General features: G+C 34.4%; 1 protein-coding gene across 4 annotated transcripts in view; it reads right to left on the bottom strand.

Annotated features, from left to right (window-relative positions):
- The window catches only part of LOC137621138 (uncharacterized), a 21,017-nt gene extending 13,232 nt beyond the window's left edge, over positions 1-7,785 (bottom strand). Inside the window, exon 1 of one of the 4 annotated variants that reach the window (XM_068351568.1) lies at positions 7,646-7,785. The gene's annotated coding sequence lies outside the window, so the exon portion shown is untranslated. Of the gene's footprint in view, positions 1-4,294; positions 4,595-7,645 lie in introns of those variants that run through there. The other 3 variants (XM_068351569.1, XM_068351571.1, XM_068351570.1) reach the window with 3 other exon arrangements.
- Positions 7,786-10,000: the final 2,215 nt, after the last annotated feature.

Here is a 10,000-nt window from a genome sequence, read left to right as displayed (position 1 = left end):
CTTTTTAAATATTGAAAACAATATGTAGCGTGCCACAAGATGCTTAAGACCTGTTGTACCTTTATCTATTATGAAAGAGACGATCAAGAATCCAATGCCCAAAGAGACATGTATGGCACATATGCTTCTCTCTTTGGAAAACTAAAGAAGGATGATAATAATTTTTCTAATAATTGGAAAACTAAAGAAGGTTGATAATGATTTTTCTAATAATTTAAACTGTCTTAAATAACAATTGAAGGACATTTTCGCGCATGGGAAAGACTGTGATTCGACCACTTCAGAAATAAACCTTACTAGAGATATTTTGACCAAAATTTCTTTCCTGTACCCCACCCTAAACTATTGCCTGGTTTTCAGGAACCATAAGCGTCTTAAGTATTTTAGGGGACGAAGAATTTAGCGGGCATGAAAACTTTAAAGCAGCCATATGGAGTTAGACAATTAAGTGGGACACCGCTAATGCAAAGAGGTACCGCGACGGCAAAAAATCCGCGCCGCTATAATGTGAAAGACTCCATTAGGTTTAAAAGTCAAATTGCAAGAGCGGTGCCGCTCCGCTGGCGGAGGCGGATCTAAATCGCATACAGTGACGAGAGTGATTATAGAAAATATCAACCTGATATTTAGTTGAGTCTTTCAGGGGAAAAAAATCTCATTTTGTTCATGCGCGACGCAGAATGATTCATTTCCAGTCATACCATTCTAAGAGATTATTCCCTACTCCCGTTATGATTTTGTAATCATTGGTGGGAACGATAAGTTAGCTCTGAAAGCTGTTCGTTTAACGCTAAAGGTATACATTTACTTGAGACACCTCATATTATTATTATTATTATTATTATTATTATTATTATTATTATTATTATTATTATTATTATTATTATTATTATTACTTGCTAAGCTACAACACTAGTTGGAAAAGAAGGATGCTATGAGCCCAAGGGCTACAACAGGAGGAAAGGAAATAAGCAAATAAATAAACTATAGGAAAAGTAATGAACATTATTATTATTATTATTATTATTATTATTATTATTATTATTATTATTATTATCATTATTATTCTTTATATAAAATATTTCAAGAACAGTAACTACATAAAGATAACTCTTTCATATATAAACTAGAAACCAAGAGGAAGACAAATAAGAATAGTGTGCCTGAGTGTACCCTCAAACAAGAAAACTCTAACCCAAGACAGTGGAAGACCATGGTACAGAGACTATGGCACTACCAACACTAGAGAACATTGGTTTAATTTTGGAGTGTCCTTCTCCTAGAAGAGCTGCTCACCTTAGTTAAAGATTCTCTTCTACCCTCACCAAAAGGAAAGTAGCCAAAGAACAATTACAGTGCAGTAATTAACCCCTTGAGCGAAGAAGTATTGTAATACCAGTGTTGACAGGTGTATGGGGACGGAGGAGAATGGGGAAAGAATAAGCCAGACTAATCGGTGTATATGTAGGCAAAGGAAAAATGAGCCGTAATCAGAGAGAATGATCCAATGTAACGAAGTATTTCAACGAGAGGCTGGTGTCCAGGCCAACCTACTACTTATATATTTGCAATTGATATTGAACATCTCTAGAAGCAAACACATACATAGCCTGTATATATATATATATATATATATATATATATATATATATATATATATATATATATATATATATATATATGTGTGTATACACACACACACATACACACACATATATATATATATAATATATATATATATATATATATATATATATATATATATATATATATATATATATATATATACACACGCACACAAAGGGAAGTAAAATATCTTTTGGGTATTCTTTTATGTCGGGTACCCACAAAATTGGGGGAGTGCCATGGTAGATAGATAGATAGATCCGCACACTCATGTTATATATATATATATATATATATATATATATATATATATATATATATATATATATATATATATATATATATATATATATATATATATATATACATGTGTGTGTCCCCTAATACGAAACCGTTAGACATGAAAACGACGATCATTATATACCATGACATAAGAATAACACACAACAGTGAGTCAAGTTAATCCGTTGACATTTGGCGCACAGTAAACCGCAGGAGACAAAACTACATTTCATGACTTCGGGAGTTTCTCTATACAATTTCGTAACCCTTTGACCTGTTTTTTTTTAAATGTATCCTCATTTCATTAATTTTAGCTGTGGTAAGCATCTCTTCTAGGAGAAGGATACTCCAAAATCAATCCAATGTTCTCTTGTCTTGGGTAGTGCCATAGTCTCTGTACCATGGTCTTCCACTTCCTTGGGTTAGAGTTTTCTTGCTTGAGGGTACACTCGGACACCCTGTTCTGTCTTGTTTCTCTTCCTCTTGTTTTGTTCACGTTTCTGTAGTTTATATAGGAAATATTTATTTTAATGTTATTACTCTTCTTAAAAAATTTATTTTTTCTTGTTTCCTTTCCTCACTGGGCTATTTTCCCTGTTGGAGCCACTGGGCTTATAGCATCCTGCTTTCCCAACTAGGGTTGTAGCTTAGCAGTTAATAATAATAATAATAATAATAAATGATTAATCCATTATCAATTTGCTTAATCGATACACCTTTCGAAAGGTAACTGAAAATAAGAATAAAACGATATGTTATCTCATACGGCCAGTTTTTGACATTTTTCTCAAAATAAAACTGTCCTGTGTCTCAAATTAAATGTCATGTCTCGAGTAATATAGTAATGTTTCTTAAATAAAAATTTTAATTATTTGAAATTAAGTATTGTGTTTTTTAAATAAAAATTCAATCAATTAATAAATTCAATGTCACATTTTTCACATAAAATTTTTATTCATTTCAATTTAAATGAAATGTTTCTCAAATAATAATTCAATTGATTTCAAATTAAATATAATTTTTCTCAAATAGAATTTTGTCTCAAATTCTATATCTATTCTTGAATAAAACATCATGCCTTAAATCAAATATTACGTCTCTCAAATAAAATATCATATCCCAAATTAAATTAAGTATTGTTTCTTTAATAAACATTTTCACTCCAAAATTAAATATATTTCTCAAATAAAAACGCCAGATCTCTCAAATTAGATTATATGTCTTTCATATAAAATTGTTCTTTGAAATAAAATGTTTCACAAATGGAATAGGCAAGTCCTAAATTTAATTTTTTTTTTATAGAATAACATCTTTCTAAAATCAAATGACTGATTTATCAAATAAAAATATCATGTTCATCAAATTCGGTCAGTTTCTAAAACAAAATTATATCGCTCAATCAAAATGTCATGATTTTTAAATAAATTTGTCATCTCTCTCTCTCTCTCTCTCTCTCTCTCTCTCTCTCTCTCTCTCTCTCTCTCTCTCTCTCTCTCTCTCTCTCTCTCTCTCTCAACAAAAAAAAATTATTGCCATGTTCCTCAAATTAATTTGTCACATATCTCAAAATCACGTCTCTTTAATAAAGTCATGATATTCAAATTAACTAACATGTTTCTCTAATTAAATCACATTTCTGCAGTTAATTTACCATGTATATTAGATAAAATCCGGTTTCACAAGTAAAATTATCACGACTCAAAACAATTGTTTAATAAAAACTGTCTGTTACTAAATAATCCTTTTTATTTTCAGATAGGAGATAAAATCATAATTTCTTTCATAGAGAAGAATCCTAAGCACAAAAAAAAAAAAAAAAAAAAAAAAAAAGGTGAAAGAATGTATTGATGGAACACCAAGGAGGCAAAGAATATTGGAATTACCATGAATTTCCTAAGAGGACTAGTTATCTAAAAAACAATCATGAAATACGTTCACAAGCTATCTCTCATTCCTCAAAATTTTGTCTAATTTTGGTAATAATCGAAAATGGTTTCATCGTCTCGTTATTCGTTTTACCGCAAAGTGAGCCGACTTTCGATTTCCAGTGATTTAATGAATCAATTTTTTTCTCGATATCTTTTTTTTCAGAGGAAAATAGTTATATTACTCTCATAATGGTCTTCCACTCAGTTTCTATTCACGAAAAAAAAAAAATGAAAACCAAAGAGAAATATGCAATTGTGTAATAAAACACACTTCATGTGTACTTTTCGTCGTGTGTATATTTCGTCATGTGTACCATTTTGCCATGTGTACTTTGTATCGTAAGGTGCACCTTTCGTTTTGTGTACTTTTATTTTCAATTAGACAGTCAGTTGCAGTTTAAAAAGCTATTCACTTTATATATCACATTACTCAAAACTTTATTCGAGTTGAAACTTACTTGGTACAGTTAGGGAAGTTATGAATTAAGTTTCCTTCAAGCGATCTTTCATCAACTTCCCCCGGAAGACGATGGAAGTTTTACCTGAACTTCCTTCCTGGAGGTAAAAAGATCCTTGAATTCAGCTTCCCGAAGGCAGGAGAATCCTAAATCATCTTTCTTCCTGCAGGTGGAGCAATCTTGACAATCGCAATTCAAGAATACCAAGCGCCAACAACTGTTAGATTATCAAACAATCTTCAACAACCTGTCATCTTTCAACCCGGCAAGAACGACAACGCTTATACTACAGAGCACCTGCTGTAGTATAGACTGTGCTACTGAGGACGAAGCATTGGAGAAGCCGTCACCCTTCCAGAGAGAGAGAGAGAGAGAGAGAGAGAGAGAGAGAGAGAGAGAGAGAGAGAGAGAGAGAGAGAGAGAGAGAGAGAGAGAGGGGGGGGGGGTTGGGAAGGGGCGGGGGAGAGAGAGAGAGATGTTGGTTTCGTTGGTTCACACACAGACAAACTGCAACTCCGGCCGGGTAATCTTTTGACTCGAGGCCATTACAGGATTAATAGAGTTTTAGAACGCAACTTGGTTAGTTAACGGAGTACTCTGACGGCTCTAATACGGCCTTGTAACATGTGAATCCTTTCTTACAATCTCCAATTCTGTACAGACTTCCTCTTATTATGGACAGGAATTTCGTATGATTGACCTTGATTTTAGTGCTGCCTTTGACCGTGTTAATCATGAGGCCCTTGTTTTCAAACTCAAACAGTTGGGAGTAGGTGGATCTTTTCTTAGGTTCATCGTTGAATTTTCAAGTAATAGATCGCAAAAACTAACTGATGGGCACCATAGTGAGTAGTTTAGGAATGTGATATCTGGTGTTCTCTAGGGCAGTGTTCTTTGCCTATTACTTTTCACAGTATATACACATGACGTGGTTTGGCCTAGAGAATAAGCTCGTTGCATATACAGCTGATGGTACTCTCTTTGCATCAATTTCATCTCTTGAATGTAGTTACTGAGTGGCCAAATCTCTTAATAGAGATCTAGCTAAGATTAGTGCATGGTGCAAATTATGGGGCATGAACTTGATTCCTAACAAAACTCAGAGTATGATTGTAAGTAGGTTAAGGACAGTGGCTCCTCAACATCCGGATCTAGCATTGGTAATTTTTCTTTAACTATGTATGACTTTCTAAAATTATAGATGTAACTCTTGACAGCAAATTTACTTTTGAGAAACACATTAGGCCTGTCTCTTCTTAAATTGCACAATAAAATTGGCTTATTGAGAAAGTGTGTTTTCGGTAATCAATATATTCTGAAGTGTTTTAATTTTTCATTCTACCTTGTTTCCAGTATTATTATCCTGTCTGGTCTTCAGCTACTCATTCTCATCTTAATTTGTTGGACAGGAACTTACGGTCTATTATAATTATTATTCCCGACCTAAATATTAATCTCTGGTACCGTCGTTCAATTACAGTAGTTCGTTATGCAAGTTGCATAAGATTTTTCATAATTCTGATCATCCTTTAACTTCAGATCTTCCCGCAAAGTATCATCCTGCTCGTAATACTAGGCATGCAGTTAATTGTAATAGTCATGCCTTCATCATGAGTCTCATTAGTACACACTATTCTAGATATTTTATTCCAGCTGTGACCAAGCTGTGGAATAATCTTCCTAATCGAGTAGTTGAATCAGTGGAACTTTAAAAAGTTCAAACTTGCATCAATTTTCATGTTGAACAGGCTGACATAAGTCTTTTTACTTTATATATAACATTATTTTAATGTTGTTAATGCTCTTTTTTTTCTACTTCGGCAGAACTACGTTGGCTGATCGATGGAATTACTCTTCAGTATACATTTGAATATTAAAAAAGAAAAAAAAATGGTTTACTCCTAAACTAACAAGTATTGTTAAATGAAAACGTTCATTTTTAGCTTTCGTGTTTTAAATTTTCACCGTCATGCCATATATTCATTTTCAATATTTACGCAAGAAAATGGGGGGCAGGTTCGAAACAGGTGTCTGCTGTACACTGCACCAAATATTAGAGAGAGAAAACGTAAATGCAGTTTTCGTCTTATCCGGAAATCTAACTGGAACTCAGTTTTATATATATATATATATATATATATATATATATATATATATATATATATATATATATATATATATATATATATATATATATATATATATATATACACACGCATGCATATAGGTGTGTATGCGAGTTTAATCATTATTTTACCTCAGTACGAAACAGTTAAGGCTAACGGAGAAGGCTCCCAAGAGAAAAACAATACAGTACTACAGTACAGTCCAAAAGTCCCGGTTACATTCGTGCGTGAAGAGCTAAAGTTGTGGTTCCGTGTGCCTAACCTCATCTGCTTCAGTTTTTATTATCACAGAAAAAAAAAAACATACAAACGTCATTACATCACTGATACAAATTATAAGCAATTAAAACAAGCCTGAGTTTCTTAGAGTGTGTGATCATTTAGAAGCCATTGCTCCATGGTACTAACGGGAGCAAAAGCGATAACTGTCTGATATGTGAGTCAACAATCGTCACCACCAATTAGCTCGTACTAAGATTCTCAACCATTATCAAATTCTACATCCTTTCATGTCAAGGTGAACGTCAAATATTTTTCATTTATAGGACAACGAATGCTCAACCTACTCTTTTAAGATAACTTGTTTACAGCGCCCAAAATAAATTTCGACTTTTCTCCTACCATAAAAAAACGAAAAAAAAAATCTGGGCCACGTCATTACACTAAAACTGGCAAGTATAATAAAATGTGACTCAACTACTCACTGTGATCAATGCATTTGAAGTCGTGATCTTATTTCCGAATACTATGTAACGATAGTTAAAACCGTGATGTTTTCGTAGATTTAATCAGCCCCACTAAACACTGACATGTTAGTCTACATTGTAGTATAAACACATTTCCTACATGGCAGTAAACAATGCAGTTATCAAATCAGTTTAAATTAGTGTTTCAAAGTCGTAAACACAAATTCCAATCTTCAATGTCAGTCAATGAATAAGGACGATTTGGTACAGGTGGCAGCGGTGGTTAGGTTTTTCCCGTGGCCAAGTAAACAGTTAAGGTAAAATTATGTTGAGCAAATTGGAATGGAACTTTTACTGGGCTGTTAATCAGATTATTCTTTATGATACGGACGTTAAACGATGTCTAGGATAACCCTGTCTTTCAACGAGCATAATAAAAGTATAACATTAGAGATAACCGTGAGTTAATTTCTTTCTCAATGATACTCTTCGATGCATAAAATAACTCCATATAATGATGCTATACAAAAACTACTCACTACTAAAAGGTTGTTCGTAATAATCTTGTAGACTTCAGTGCAACTGTTCGATAAACCCAACGGTAGCAACTTAGCGGTAGTCCAAGGCAAACGTTTGCTTTCTAGACCTAAACCGACCGTGGGCAAGTGTTTCGTCCAAGGGGTAGGATAACGAATCCTACGGGGTGGCGCGCGATGGTTCCTCTTCTTCTATTGATTCCGGTTTTTTTATTTTTTTTTTCCGGACGAGAGCTTTTTGACAAAATGTCATAGGCCCCAAGTCGGGGATGGTTATTGCCGTCAATATTCCTCACAGTGTACTGGTGCCCTCATGCAAAAGTCATTAATTTCTTTAAGGTATTTATTGTGACCGTATTTGCACACCCTTTTTTTAGAACTACTTCCACCTTCAGTTCCTCTTCTTTTTCTTCCAATTTGTTGTTCAACTTAATTACTTTCTTGCTTCATATGTGGCATTGTGGAGTTCTTCCCACCAACATTTCTATTGACAGCCGTTGTCCTGTTTCAATAGGAGAAATTGTTACTAACAGGAGTTGGTGGCAAGTGCGAACGCATGTAGATAAGCACTTGTGCTCAAATGTCATGTAAAATTACTTGAGTATCTATGATCAGAATTTAGTGTATTGCTTCTTCTTCGCTGATTTACTCCTGGGGATATATATCTGAGCCCCTTAATTGAGCCCTTTGATTTAATAGACCTATAGCCGGACTGTTTCAATTCTCAGCTCCTAGACCAAGGTCTGTATATCTGGACCGTGTCCTAGACATAGCCCATACCGCTGGCATAGCATGCTGCTTAAGTCTAATGTTTATATAACTTCTTCCCCACCGTTATCCCTACATTTAAGGGTCAGTTGCCCGATGCGCTCTCTCCAATGCCTTCTATCAAAGGCATCCTCTACCACCAAATCTCTCCTATCCATATCCTTCATCTTATCTCACTATCTGCTTTTAAAACATTTCATTTAAGTATTTAGTTCATTCCTTCTCATTTCATTTATCTATTTCCTTTCCTCACTGGGCTAATTTTCCCTGTTGGAGCCCTTGAGCTTGTAGCATCTTAGTTTTCTCGATCTTCCGCCCCTAGCAGATTCCTCACTCCATTATGTGAAATCCGTTACGCCATAAAGTATATGGCTCGTTGAGTACGAACCACCTGTTGGTTGCTAATACAGTCAACACTTAAAAAACAGGGATCAGTACATGACTAAGATTTTTAAGACAGATTGAAAACCATGACAAAAAAAATTCCTACTTCCCAATACCTTCTCATTTGTAGTACCTCTCAAGCATTTGCTATCACACATTTTCTTTTAATGAGATGCATTGAACTCTTCTGAAACGGTAAGAAATAATAGACTACAGTTTTTCTTCTTCTTCTTCTTCTTCTTCTTATTATTATTATTATTATTATTATTATTATTATTATTATGCTAAATAAATGAATTAGTACACCTGTGTTCAGCCCCGCCCACAATCTCTGCCAAATACCCCTTACAATAGCTTGTTGGTTACCCGCCACGGAGTAAGGGTGAGGCAGGGTGAATTTCTTCAGGGGAAGGTGTACCATAAATTCCTGTGACCATCTGTACAATGAAATCCGAAAGTCCGGTGACACTATTATGTCGAAGGTGAGACTAGCTCATTTCATATACTAGGAAAATGATAATAATAATAATAATAATAATAATAATAATAATAATAATAAATGTTTTTTCCTATTATATATCTACAAAACTGAAGAATTCTTTAGCTTTCAAGGGTTTTTCCTTTGTGGGAAGAAAACTAATTAATAACGCAGTCACGACAATATATTTCAGAAAAATATATATTGGAGGAGTCATTTGGTCCACTTGCTAAGCTACAACCCTGGATAAAAAGCAGGATGCTATAAGCACAAGGGCTCCACCAGGGAAAATAGCCCAAAGGGGTAAGGAAACAATGAAAGATAAAATACTTTTAGAACAGTAACAGCAAATAAAATAGAATGGTGTTCCCGAGTGTGCCCCCAAGCAAGAGAACTCTAACCCAAGACAGTGAAAGACCATGGTACAGAGGCTATGGCACTACCCAAGACTAGAGAACAATGGTCTGATTTTGGAGTGTCCTTCTCCTAGAAAAGCTGCTTGCCATAGCTAATGAGTCTCTTCTACCCTTACCAAGAGAAAAGTAGCTACCGAACAATTTCAGTGCAGTAGTTAACCACTTGAGCGAAGAACAAGTGTTTGGTAATCTCAGTGTTGTCAGGTTTATGAGGACAGAAGAGAATCTGTAAAGAATAGGCCAGACTATTCGGTATATGTGTAGGCAAAATGAACTTCACTTGAAATCACCTCACCTCTCTTTTAGTGCCTT

Source organism: Palaemon carinicauda, chromosome 27, assembly GCF_036898095.1.
Source record: "Palaemon carinicauda isolate YSFRI2023 chromosome 27, ASM3689809v2, whole genome shotgun sequence".
Lineage (NCBI taxonomy): Eukaryota > Metazoa > Arthropoda > Malacostraca > Decapoda > Palaemonidae > Palaemon > Palaemon carinicauda.
The sequence above is the reverse complement of the archived record's forward strand: the minus strand, read 5'-3'. Positions and strand labels throughout refer to the sequence as shown.